The sequence below is a fragment of the Cupressus sempervirens genome, chromosome 4 (assembly GCF_028749045.1).
Source record: "Cupressus sempervirens isolate cs-2001-9-10 chromosome 4, ASM2874904v1, whole genome shotgun sequence".
Lineage (NCBI taxonomy): Eukaryota > Viridiplantae > Streptophyta > Pinopsida > Cupressales > Cupressaceae > Cupressus > Cupressus sempervirens.
The window spans coordinates 398,696,945-398,708,952 of NC_143121.1; the positions used below are offsets into that span (position 1 = coordinate 398,696,945).

Consider the following 12,008-nt stretch of genomic DNA (forward strand, 5'->3'; position numbering starts at 1 on the left):
TTTGAGAACTTCTCCATCTTCTCAAATACAATGCACACTACTAAGGACTTACTACCAGATTGAGATGAAAGCTTGGGAAAAGCAGAAAGACCAATTACAGTTCTAGAATTCAAGCTAGAATCTGCACCAAGCATCAGTACAGAGGAGTTGGAAATAGTATTAGATCGATTTCGATCTTTCAGGCAAAAAAATCAAGGATAGATGCATTAAATGCAGAGTGGGTGTGCATAGGGATCATTTATTACACCCACTCCTTAAATTAGCATGCATGGTGGGCATTTATTATCCACTATAGTAGTGGATTCCTTATGGCATTAATGTAGATTCCTTTCAATTGCCCTAACCCTAATTAGGGCTGATGTGGTATGATCTTGGCCATCGATTATTGTGATCATCCGGGCCAACCATTGTAATCGAGGACCTATATAAAGGCCTCATTTCTCATTTGTAAAGGGGGAGATTTTTATGAGATTGTTGCTATAAGTTACTAAGATAATAAAGTTTTCATTGGAGTTTGGTGAATACTTGACATGTCTTAGTGCTTGCTTGTTCTCCTAAAATTTCTTCAAGTAGATTAAGTTTAGCATAGTCAATGTGTGGTGATTACAATGGAGAATATGATGGTGTATTGATGAATTCCTTTGGTTCATACTTTTGACATTTTAGTGATTCTAATTCGTTGTGTAAAGTTAGCCTAAACCTCTTTCATGCATATGCTCAACTTCTATCATTTGTACACATTGTTCTTTATGATGGTGTATGCGGTGATATGAAAATCTTTGGCATAACCCTTGAAGATTGCACTAGTTCATGCTTAGTTGTAGTATAACTTGGCGAAGCTGAATTCAGTAAATTGAGGAATTTTTCCACTAGAATACTATTAGTTGTTATCACTACCCTTAGGATTAGAATAAAATTCCTTAACCCCATCCTATTTAATTTTTGCATATTCTGTGAAAAATCCAAAAAAAGTGCTTCATTGCAAAACCTTAAGATAGCTCCCACATCCAGTATGGCTTGAAATGAATATGAATAAACACGTAAGGCCCCTTGTGATCATCAAAAAATCACATCAATGATCGATCTTATCCACAGTCAAGACCTGGCATTAAAGGAACCTTGAAGTCATTGTATGATCTTCTAGCAATCTTAGCATACACAAGACTTTATTCAAGAGAGGATAAGATATTTTAGTATTTTGTTCTACTGTCTGGTGAGTCATAAAACACACATCAACAGATATGGCTGACGGTATGGGAGAGAATGAAAAGAGGTTGACGAAAAATAAGTTGCACCATAGCTAGTGCCCTATCTCAAATACCCACTTTAAGAATTTATGACAAAGGATGGAAAATGCCCGCCCTTATATGTTTAAGTATTGAAGTGGGACATGTGATTTCATCACTGTTTAGGTAGTATAGGTTGACAATTTTGGCTAGATTCCAATATAACTGCTTGCACTCACGAGGTAGAAAGCTAGGCTGATTCTTGGTTACTTTCATTTACTCTTTCTCTAATCCATTCAGTAGAATTCTGAATAGTTTACTTTCTTTTCTTCAAATTTTAGGAAAATTGTAATATTACAAAGGAAACTGTAATAAAGAAATAAGTTTTGTTAAAATGATAATATAAAGTATAATTAGATAAAGTTAAAGAGGGTTCAAACCTAACATTATAAATGATCTTACATTTTATTACACAAATAGAACATTATAATATTTATTTAAACCAAACCTATTACCTTGTAGCTCTGAATGTCATTCAACAGACGTCCACAAATATTGACTAAATCCATTAGACTCCTATACTCTGGATGGTTGATGATTTCCTCTGAAATCTTAGGCCCTACAAAATAGAGTGATGTAAAAATAATTGGTTCCAAGACAATTGTTATTTTTCCATTTTCAATGTATTCCTGCATAGTTGGTATATATCCATTTTTAATCCATTCAGCCTCCTTCATCATTCAGATTACTACCCTGTACTACTATGATATAAACACAAAAGAGCATCAATGAATTATTCCAATGAATGTTTTTTAATCTGCACAATGTAAATGAACAACCAGATAATTCATATTAAAAAAAAAATACGCACCATTTCCCTTAAATGGGTACTCACATCCCTCTCTTGAAAGGCCCAAGCATCTTGAGCTATATCATTGACTATGTTAGAAATTGCTGAGAACAAAATTCTCATATTATCTGTATGATTATTTACCATTGTTGTGTTCCATCTGTAAGAAATTTGGAACAAGTAAAAATTAGACTTAGGATTTATATCTATAATTTAGCAATTTTATAAATTTATAATACAAAATTAGGTTTAGGGTTTACCTCCTAATAGATTCAAAAAAACATTGAAGCTCTTCAATAGAGCCTAGACTCACCACATCGTAAAAATCATCCATTAGCACAAGAAGAACTCCAATGTTTGTCCAGACAATGCATAGAGTAGACATTTCAATGCTAAACTGTTTTGAGGTAATAGATAAATAGGAGTCTACATTAGTGTTTCGAGAAAAATGTAGGCTCTCAAGTTTACAAACTACACTCCATCTGTTATGGTAGACAAAAACATAAACCTTGATAAGACATTGGTTATAACTATGACCATAATGTGTTATTAAAAAAACTTCCTACTTACCTTTTTAACTTCTTTATGTCCTCTTGTTGTACCGCTAAGCATATATTGTATTCCTTTTTGGCTAAACTTAGAAAACAATCATTGCTTAGACAAGGGATCCTACAATCAAATTCGAAGAGCCAGTTATCAGCACTATTAAAATGATATATATTTTAATCCAAAGTGAATGAAAGGCTAATGTAGATCACTAAGAGGTTACTTGTAAGATGTCTTTCCAATTCGAATATCGTCAAACCCATAGTTTTTGATGTATTGTAAATGTTCTATTCTCTCCAAACTAGCCTTCCAAGGTATAGCTAGTGCATATTTAACCTGCAATGAAAGGATTTCTCACAAAGCTCAATCAAGGACAAGGACATAATTTTAAAGAAAGTTCATTTACACCCTCTGGATTATGTTGATTACCTCTTGACCGAGGATTGTATATTCTTCATCCATGCTGATATTCTCAAGGTAGTTTTTGGAGAGGGATTTGGCTTCTTCCAGAATTCTTTCACCTTGGAACATTAATTGAGATGCTTTGTAGAAGTTGAGCATTATTGTAACAGCTTGACCACTCCCTTCTAAAGATTTTAGGAAGTTTCCATCTTTTAAATAATTAACCAAGATATCTACATATTATAGTTGATTTCATTAGTTTGAAACAAAAATTTAATCTATGATGCATCACATGAAATGCAGCCAAAGTCTATATATTCCTAGACTGTAGTAGTAAATTATTTCGGGGTTAAGAAAACATGAGAGAATCAATAAAGAAGGCTACAATGGCTGTTAGATTGTTCAAAATACCTTGAGACACATCATATCCATTCCATCGTAGAATTCTAAAATTGATACAAGTACTGATTATGTCTGATGTTGATGATATTCCCTGAATTATTCCATTCTCTTTCCAACATCTATCCATTGAAAATATTAAATTCATAAATAATGAAAATCAAGAATAGAAATTGTATTATCCTACATCAATCAAAGGAATTCTCAATTACTTGTAGAGATAATCTAAAACTTGTTTTATCTCACATTCAAAAAGTCTCGCTATACCTAACCTTTCAACCATGTCCACAATTGAAAGGCCCATAAGCAACTTTATGGGATAAACATTAGGCACTACACCAAGAAAATAATGCATGTTCAATGTTTGTGAAAATAAATTAAAAGTCATCAAAGCATATAAATTAAATATATAAAAGTTTATGGACAAACCTTGATTCTCCAACTCTTCTAGCATTGAATTCAAATACTTAAGGAAATTATATTTTCTTGTATGCATTAGAGCACAAGCAGTTGTAGAGGGAGAATGCAAGAGTGAACCATTTGTGTTTGTATGTCTTAATACTTTATTCTAGTAAACAATGTTTTGAATACCTTCAATGATGAAAATCAGGGATGGTTTATAATCATTCATATAATCTATTTATATGCTGCAAAAATGAAAGAAATACGTAAATTATAAGAATTAAAAAAAAAAAACTATTTAGATTATAAATTATTGAATTAATAAGTCAATTGTAAAAATTACCTTTCGATGATTTCTCTTCATTTAGAGACCATTCTTTCTATATAAAGTGAATCATAAGGGAGATCTAGGCACAAGTCTCTTGCATCTTCTAACGTTGAGGGAAAGACTAGATCAAATCCAATAGGATTATACCAATCCTCATCGGTTATTTGTCCAATCTTTTCTCTTATAAACCTCAAACCTTTCCATAAATCAAAAATAAATAAAAATCTTGCAACATATTTATTATACATTTTTACTCATATGATTAATATGTAGACATGTTACTATTTTTTTTTCCGTAAGGGACACCTTGATATCCACAGTAATTGAAAACAAAAGAAAATTCTTCAAATTTAACCTTACACATTTCAACATTGTTGGTGCCAAATTCCATTTTTTGAGTGCAATAATGCATGCCAATGTATGAGAAAGATGGTCCTTAAGATAATCCAAGGTTGATGATCGCCAGGATTCATCAGAGAGTTGATTGTTCATTATCCACAAAAGGCATTGTAGAAATTGTGGTAATTGGGAGTTTTCTAAAGAGGGGACCATTGCTACCCAAGCTGTATCATATGGTGAAATATATACATGTTTCTTTTCAATTTCTGAAAATTAATGTTGTATCTTTGTAATATCAGCTTTAATGCATTCCAATGTAGGTACAATTTGTTTTGACTTCTCATGAACAACCTACAAAATAATGAGATACGCACATATAAAATGCAATATAAAAATATGATAGTTTTCAAAATCATTCCTTACAAATTATTTAAAAACATGTTATTATTAATTATTTTTAAAAAATCATTCATATTTCAAACAAATATATATAATTCAAAGATGTGAATTTAGTCACAAAATAGCATTTTCCATTGTTAGTATAGTTGCACTATCTAACCATTATGAAAGTCAAATTTATTTTATATTCTCAAGAACAAAAACATAAGTAAACAGAAACAATAAGATATGGTTAGGAGACTTGCATTGTCTAATCATTGAGAAAGCTAAATCTATTTTATAAGTAGGGGATATTTTTTATGAGAAGTCAAAGTGTGATATTGCTATGTTGATTCAATTGTGTATTTTTTGAGCCAAATTCATTGACCCATCTCCCTTGAGAACGAGTGGATCAATGAGTTTGACTCAAAAATTACATAGTTGAATCCTGATAGCAATATGACAAATCTCTTAGTATTCTCAAAAAACAATAGATAAAGAAAAATGGTGAAACTATATATATATATATATTAGAATTCACCTTAAAAAGATCACTCTGTAAGAGGGTACTTGTATTTGTAGATTTGAAAACTTCATACGAGGCTTTATCATGAGAGAGTTCAGAAATAGAAGATCCTACAAGTAAAAGATAACGAAACATTAGTTAATGCTTAAAAATTTAGATAATAAAACAAATCAAATTTATAATGAAACAGAATAGTAGCATACTTAAGAACAAATGTAAACCAGTTCTCCTAAAATTGAGAACTTCCAAATAGTTCACAAGCTGTATCATCAATGTTCAAACAGCTGAACTAAGAGTAAGCAACTTCCCATGCAAGGAATTTGGAAACAAAAAGAAAATCTAAAACAAATTACTAGACATATCATTCTGATTTAAATTCATGGACACTCAGATCACCAATTATCTAAAATAAACTAGGCATCATTTCACCTCCAGAGTTGGTGGAAAGATGGTAGTTTGATTTTGTCAATCGCCACCGAGAGAAACTCCACGAGTAGCTGCAAAGTATGCAGAATTTGGAATGACAGAAAAGTTAACAAGTCCCATATTTTTTGATCAATGAAAATAATGCGATTTGCTTGTGGGAATTTGATGTTTAAATATAGTAGTCTTTGTGTATGAAAGACAAATATTGTCAAATCTGTCGATAAAGACTTTGTATGATTATTACTTATTTCAGGAAATTCACAAGATATGTAACAGTTAAGTATGATCCTGATTATTTCTAGTTATGTTAAACTGAGATTGAACATTTCAGTACATGCATTGGTGTTCTTTACATTCCTTTGGTACTCAGATTCCTTATTTTTAAATTATTTTAAATTTTTCTTTTTGAATTTTATGATATTAAAATAAGATGACAACTCAAAGCGTCAATATTGTATAGATCGCTTGCTTAAAAATGAATCATCTCAATCGTGTAATCTGTGGATAAAGAGTTTGTATGGTTATTGCCTATTTAAAACAATGGAACTTTCATGTGAACAGTTACGATTTGCCTTTTTCCAGAGATGTCAGCTGCTAGTTTTTAATATTTTTGTAATATTAATTTATAATATTTCATAACAAAAGATTGCACGTAGATCAATGTATTCGTTATAGTATTTCTGTATCGCATCCAACGAGGTGGACTCAAATTTTTTTGAAGTGAAGAATGATATTTTGCACTTTAATAATAAATTGAGACCTAAGATCTGTAACAAAACTTATATTAGATACATCTTTTAAGAAAAGATACGCATATTGAAATTCAGACTGATCATGGATGACGCTTGTCTAGAATTCTGTAGAATAATTACATTGTGTAGTATCTCCAATATATAAGGTCATAATCTGCCCATAGTAGCATACCATTAGGTTCTAGAGAGTTGAGGAAGATTTTGGTCAATAACTGAATTATATTTTAAAAATAGGAGACAAGGAAAAATAATAAGAATAATGAGAGACGAAAAGAGTGAGAATATAAAAGGTTATTTATTTAATGCAAAACTTGCTTGTAAAATTGTCTAAATAGAAATATATAAAAGTGTAATTTTAGTTTTCATAGTAAAATGTATTATTTTAGTTTTTCATTGAAAAAATTAATGGGTGAAATATGGTTATGTGAAACATAAGGGTTCTAATCTTTGCTAGCTTGCAAGTCATTGTAAATACCGTGTGTGTGTGTGTACATGCATGTGCATTTGTATATGAAATAAGTTAGGTCAATATAAGATATCCTCGGTGATGCTTGTAGGATCTTGTTGAATATGCTTTCTTGGTATACTTGGAAACACTTGGCTCCCTTAGTGATTTTTGTTGATGCCCAATGGTTTGGCTCACTAAATGATGTTCCTTAGAGATTTGATCTGCTGACTTGGTGTATTTAATATGCGTAGCATGTGATGATAGCATAGATTGATCATGGGATGTGTAAGGACTTTTTATTTATCATATGCACATTTCATGATTATTATAAGCCAACTAAGGCATGTTATGTTTATTTGAGTTCTAGATGATTCTATTTGTAACAACCTAACTTGTGGCTGTCCAAGTATAAAAGGAGGGTTTAGGTATGGAAGGGAAGTAGGATAGATTCAAGGAAGGAATCTAGAGTTACAACTTTGCAAGAAAATCTAGTAGCTGTGTGGGCTTAGAAAATAACAAGGTTGCTTGGGGGCTTTTAAGAACAAGTTTAGATCTTTCTTGGAGTTTCTACCAGATTGTTGTGCTCTTATAGATCTAGCTAGCTAGGATTGAGCTGGCTCTTATGAGGTCTTACAAAATTGTTACTGTAATTTTATTTTTTATTTGCATGTAACCATGAAGGCCTTACAACCTAGCACATTGCATGTAAGTAGTTGTTTTATGAATAAAGAAGTTGAGTTTGCTGTTAGATATTGTATTTTTTTGTTATTTATATTATGTGGTTATTACTAGGGACTATATCACCTCCTTTACAAGAACAAATAGTCTTGTAGTGCATTGGATGGTATTAGAGTGAAGGTTAATCTAGTTTTGTATTGCAAATCTATGTTCTTGGACTTGTGATTTGTTCCTAGTTGTTTATAAAAGGTTGTAGGTTATGATTTGACTTGCAAAAAATTTAGCTTTTTCACAAGGTACTAAGATTTAGATTTTTTGTAGAAGGTTACTAAAGATCTTGGAAGATACCTCCAAGAATATTGGACCCTAGGGAAATTGTATACCTCTTTGACAAACTACAACATTTGGGGTCAAATTGTAATGACAATTTGTGACGATGGTGTAATTTGTGTTGATTTTCTTTTTTCTTTTTGCAATTGTCCTAGACACACTAGCAATACTGACATTTGCATTGTCATTGCGATGCCCCATGACTATGGAAAAAGAAAAAAGAAATCATGACACAAATCATTTTGCATTTGTTTTGTTTGTGGAGAAATGCATGGGAAAGAGGGTTTAGAGTTCCAAATGTGGGTGAAGAGCTGTGAATGTTGTCGTGCCCTTCATTTTTGTGATCTATACATTTCATTGTTGTGATCTATGCATTTCATTTTTGTGCTTTTGGTATGTGATTTCATTGTTGTGATCTCTATAGTTCGATGTTGTGCCCTTGCTTTGTGATTTGGATGTCATGCCCTTATGATCTTTGCATTTCATTGCCATGCCCTTGCTCTATGACTTGGTTTTCATGCCCTTGTGATCTCCACATTTCATTTCCATGCCCTTGCTCGATGATTTTTTTTCATGCCCTTGCTCTACAATTTTGTTTCCATGGCATCCCCTTGTGATCTGTGTGCCCTAGCTTTGCAATTTTGTTGCCATGTCGTGCCCTTACTTTGAGATTTCTTTGTCATGCCCTAGCTCTACCATTTTCTTCAAGGGCTATGTAAATTTTCATTTATTTTCCTTTGAAATAGGTATCCGTTTATATTTCCTTCTATATATGCATATTTAGAGATCTTTTCTAAGGTGCTTTATTACATCTTAGCACAACATAAAATTGATCCAATTGCATATATATTCTAGAATCACAATAATAAAACAACAAAACTTGAACTCAACCAATGCTAAGTGACTTACCTCAAGATCCTCCACAAAAATAATTACACCAGGAAAAAAGGGAAGAGTTTGAAAGAAATTTTACAAAAATACATCATAGCAGATATTTTTAGAAAGAAACTAGTCATAACCCAATAAATTTGGTCTAGTTGTTGATTAGTTGGGTTGATTACAAATTCCTATAGATATTTCATCCAATTAGGTACAATAAAATGAACAATCAGTTGTCCCATCTAGTAGGATAAAATATAGTTTTCCATGGTATTTCTACAAGCCACATTTTGTATGAATACTATGCATAAAACCAATCAATTCCAAAAAAAATAGTCTCTTGATGCCTCTTGCCCAATTGTTCATGTGCTTGTCTATGCTTCCATATTGCGCATATTTTGCAATCATTGTATTCTATGTAATTATCACTCCACTTTTAATCCATCTCATGCGATGACCTCTCTATTGACACATTGCAACAAATGATTCGTGCCTTCCTTAAGTATGGTGCCTCTACATGCTTTCTCCATTCCACGTGAGCATGATGTCCTCGAGTTCCAATGTGATGCCTCCCAATGTTTGACTTTTGAATTAAAGTTTAGACAATCTTTTTAACAAATACCATGATAGCATTCTACCAAATAGTTCCCACGCCTTGCCTATACAGCTCGATTGATGAGTTGTCACTAATAAGTGTTGTTAGATAAGAAGCTTCACATTTTTTTTCATTCCCCACATATCATTTTTCAGATACTAGCTTCTTATCTAGTTTCTATAGTCACCTTTGCATATGGATTATTTTAAAGATGATTTGTATTTTTGTGATGTCCCCATTAATAAGATCTGTATAATTAAATAAATAATAATATAAAATTAATAATGGTATAATATATTAATATGCTCATTAAATATCATATTAAGTGATAAAATATAATATTTAGATTAATAATGTAAATACATAAAGTAGATTTATTGTGTATTATATGTATTAGTATTAATATTAATATAAGAAATATAAATTATATTAATAATATAATATATAATTAATATTCATTATGAGACGACATGACCCTAATAATGCATATATCTAGAATATTAAATATTGAAGAAAGAAAATCATGGAAAAATTATGAAGAATTGTAGAAGGAAAAAGGAGATCTTTGGTTTGTAAAATGAATCGTTAACAAATATATATTAAATAGTTTATTGTCCTAGCAAGGGACATTACAATTTTGTTAATGCTCAGTATTTCATGGCTTGGCATGAATCCAGGTTTGTCTTATTTCTTTCTACAATTTATTTTTTAATATACCACCTCAAAACATATGAATGGTAGAAAATGGTTGGGAATGGGGTTTTTGAAGTTAAAAACCTTTCTACTTTTGTTTTGCTAGAAGAATATAGATATTTTGTTTACAACCTCTATATATATTAAAAGGTAGATCAAATAACTATTTCTAGTATAGTCATTATACTTCAAAAAGTAAATTGTGATGTAAAACCCTGTGTCTTATAATTCATTACAGTTCAACTTTTCTATGTATTTAGATCCACATTTATTTGGCTTAGTTGTGTGAATTTTAGTCTTTCGATGGTTTTCCATCTTATGGACTGTTCATCAAATTATTTGAAGAAATAGGTGCTACAGAACTGATAATGTAGTAATAGTCTACATGGAGTCCTTTTGAAAACAATGGAGGCTAAGGATGATTTCATTTCTTCTAGGCACCTACTTCCCAGATCATATCTTTGTATCCTCAGTGAACTATTTTTGATGATCAGACAAAAATGATACCAAGAATCCCTTCACCTAAGGTTGAAATAGTTAGATCTATTCCCTACAATGTCTAATGTGCATTGTGGTGCATCTCAATATAGGGCCTACAAATAATATAGGAAATAGAATTTTAAGATTTGTAAACCTAAAGATTGTTTTCCAATTAGAAAAAATATATATATTTATTAATAAAATAAAATGCTAATAAATAAGTAGAGATTTTTAAAATTTTAAAATATAAATTATATAATTTAATTTAAGTGATATAAATACGCAGCAAAATTACAATCTCGTAACAACAAAAAATATGATTTATGATTAAAAGGAAGAGGGCTTCAACTTATTTTTTTAGTAAGATTAATTTTAGATTTAAATTTTTATTCGATCTTTTACCATAGATGCACTATTTATGTACACTAATCTAAAGCAGCATTGGCTATAATTGTTTTCCTTTTCTTTTGGTAAAGCCATGTGCTCAAGAAATTTGTCTTTTTCTCTTTGATAAAGAAAATATTGTTTGTCATTATAATACACATAGTTTTGGACTAACTGCCAACATTCCCCTTTAGGATTCATGACATAGCTTAACCACATCTTGTGCTCTATAAGTCTAGTGGTTGTATCAAGCATTGACAAGTTGATCTTTTGGTTAAATGGCAACTCTAGTGTATAACAAGTGCTATCAGAGCTTGGTCACAGGTTCAAATCTCCTCAGGTAACGTTGAGGTGGGGTTGTTGGACTAACTGCCAATCTTTCCCTTTGGGATTGATGACATGGATTAACTAACACCTATGTTTTATAAGTCTAGTGGTTGTATTAAGCATTGGCAGGTTGATCTTTTGGTTCAATGACAACTCTAGCTTGGAACACATAGTTTGACAAGCTCCCTAATAAGTTATTAAAAAAGCTTTAAATTTATCTCGAAGTAGAAGAAAAACAATAGATAAATGATTTCCTTGATTTTGGACTTGCAATGCAATGTCAAATCACTTATATTCCTCAAAACATCAAACTCACCAAACAATACGCTTTAACTTCATTTGTGTATGATCACTAAATCAAATGAACCATGCACATTATCCCTTACCATGTGGAAAATTCAAATCAATGAGAGGTACATGTTGTTTCTTGGGGCACCAAAATCAAGGTCAAAATGGTTTGAGATGGTTCATCTATGAATGCTCCCAAGAATTTGTAGTAACTATTCTCACTACTCGAAGAATAACTTCAGTGAAGAGTTGAGTGTAAGGAGTTGAAGAAGAAAGTTATGCTTCTTTGTAAATTCCATAGTCATAAGGCTCCCATAATATCCTTAATGTTG

General features: G+C 31.3%; 1 pseudogene; it reads right to left on the reverse strand.

The window, feature by feature from the left end:
* Positions 1 to 1,580: 1,580 nt before the first annotated feature.
* LOC149561724 (ent-kaurene synthase CPS/KS, chloroplastic-like) lies at positions 1,581 to 4,705 on the reverse strand (annotated as a pseudogene).
* Between the last annotated feature and the right edge of the window lie 7,303 nt (positions 4,706 to 12,008).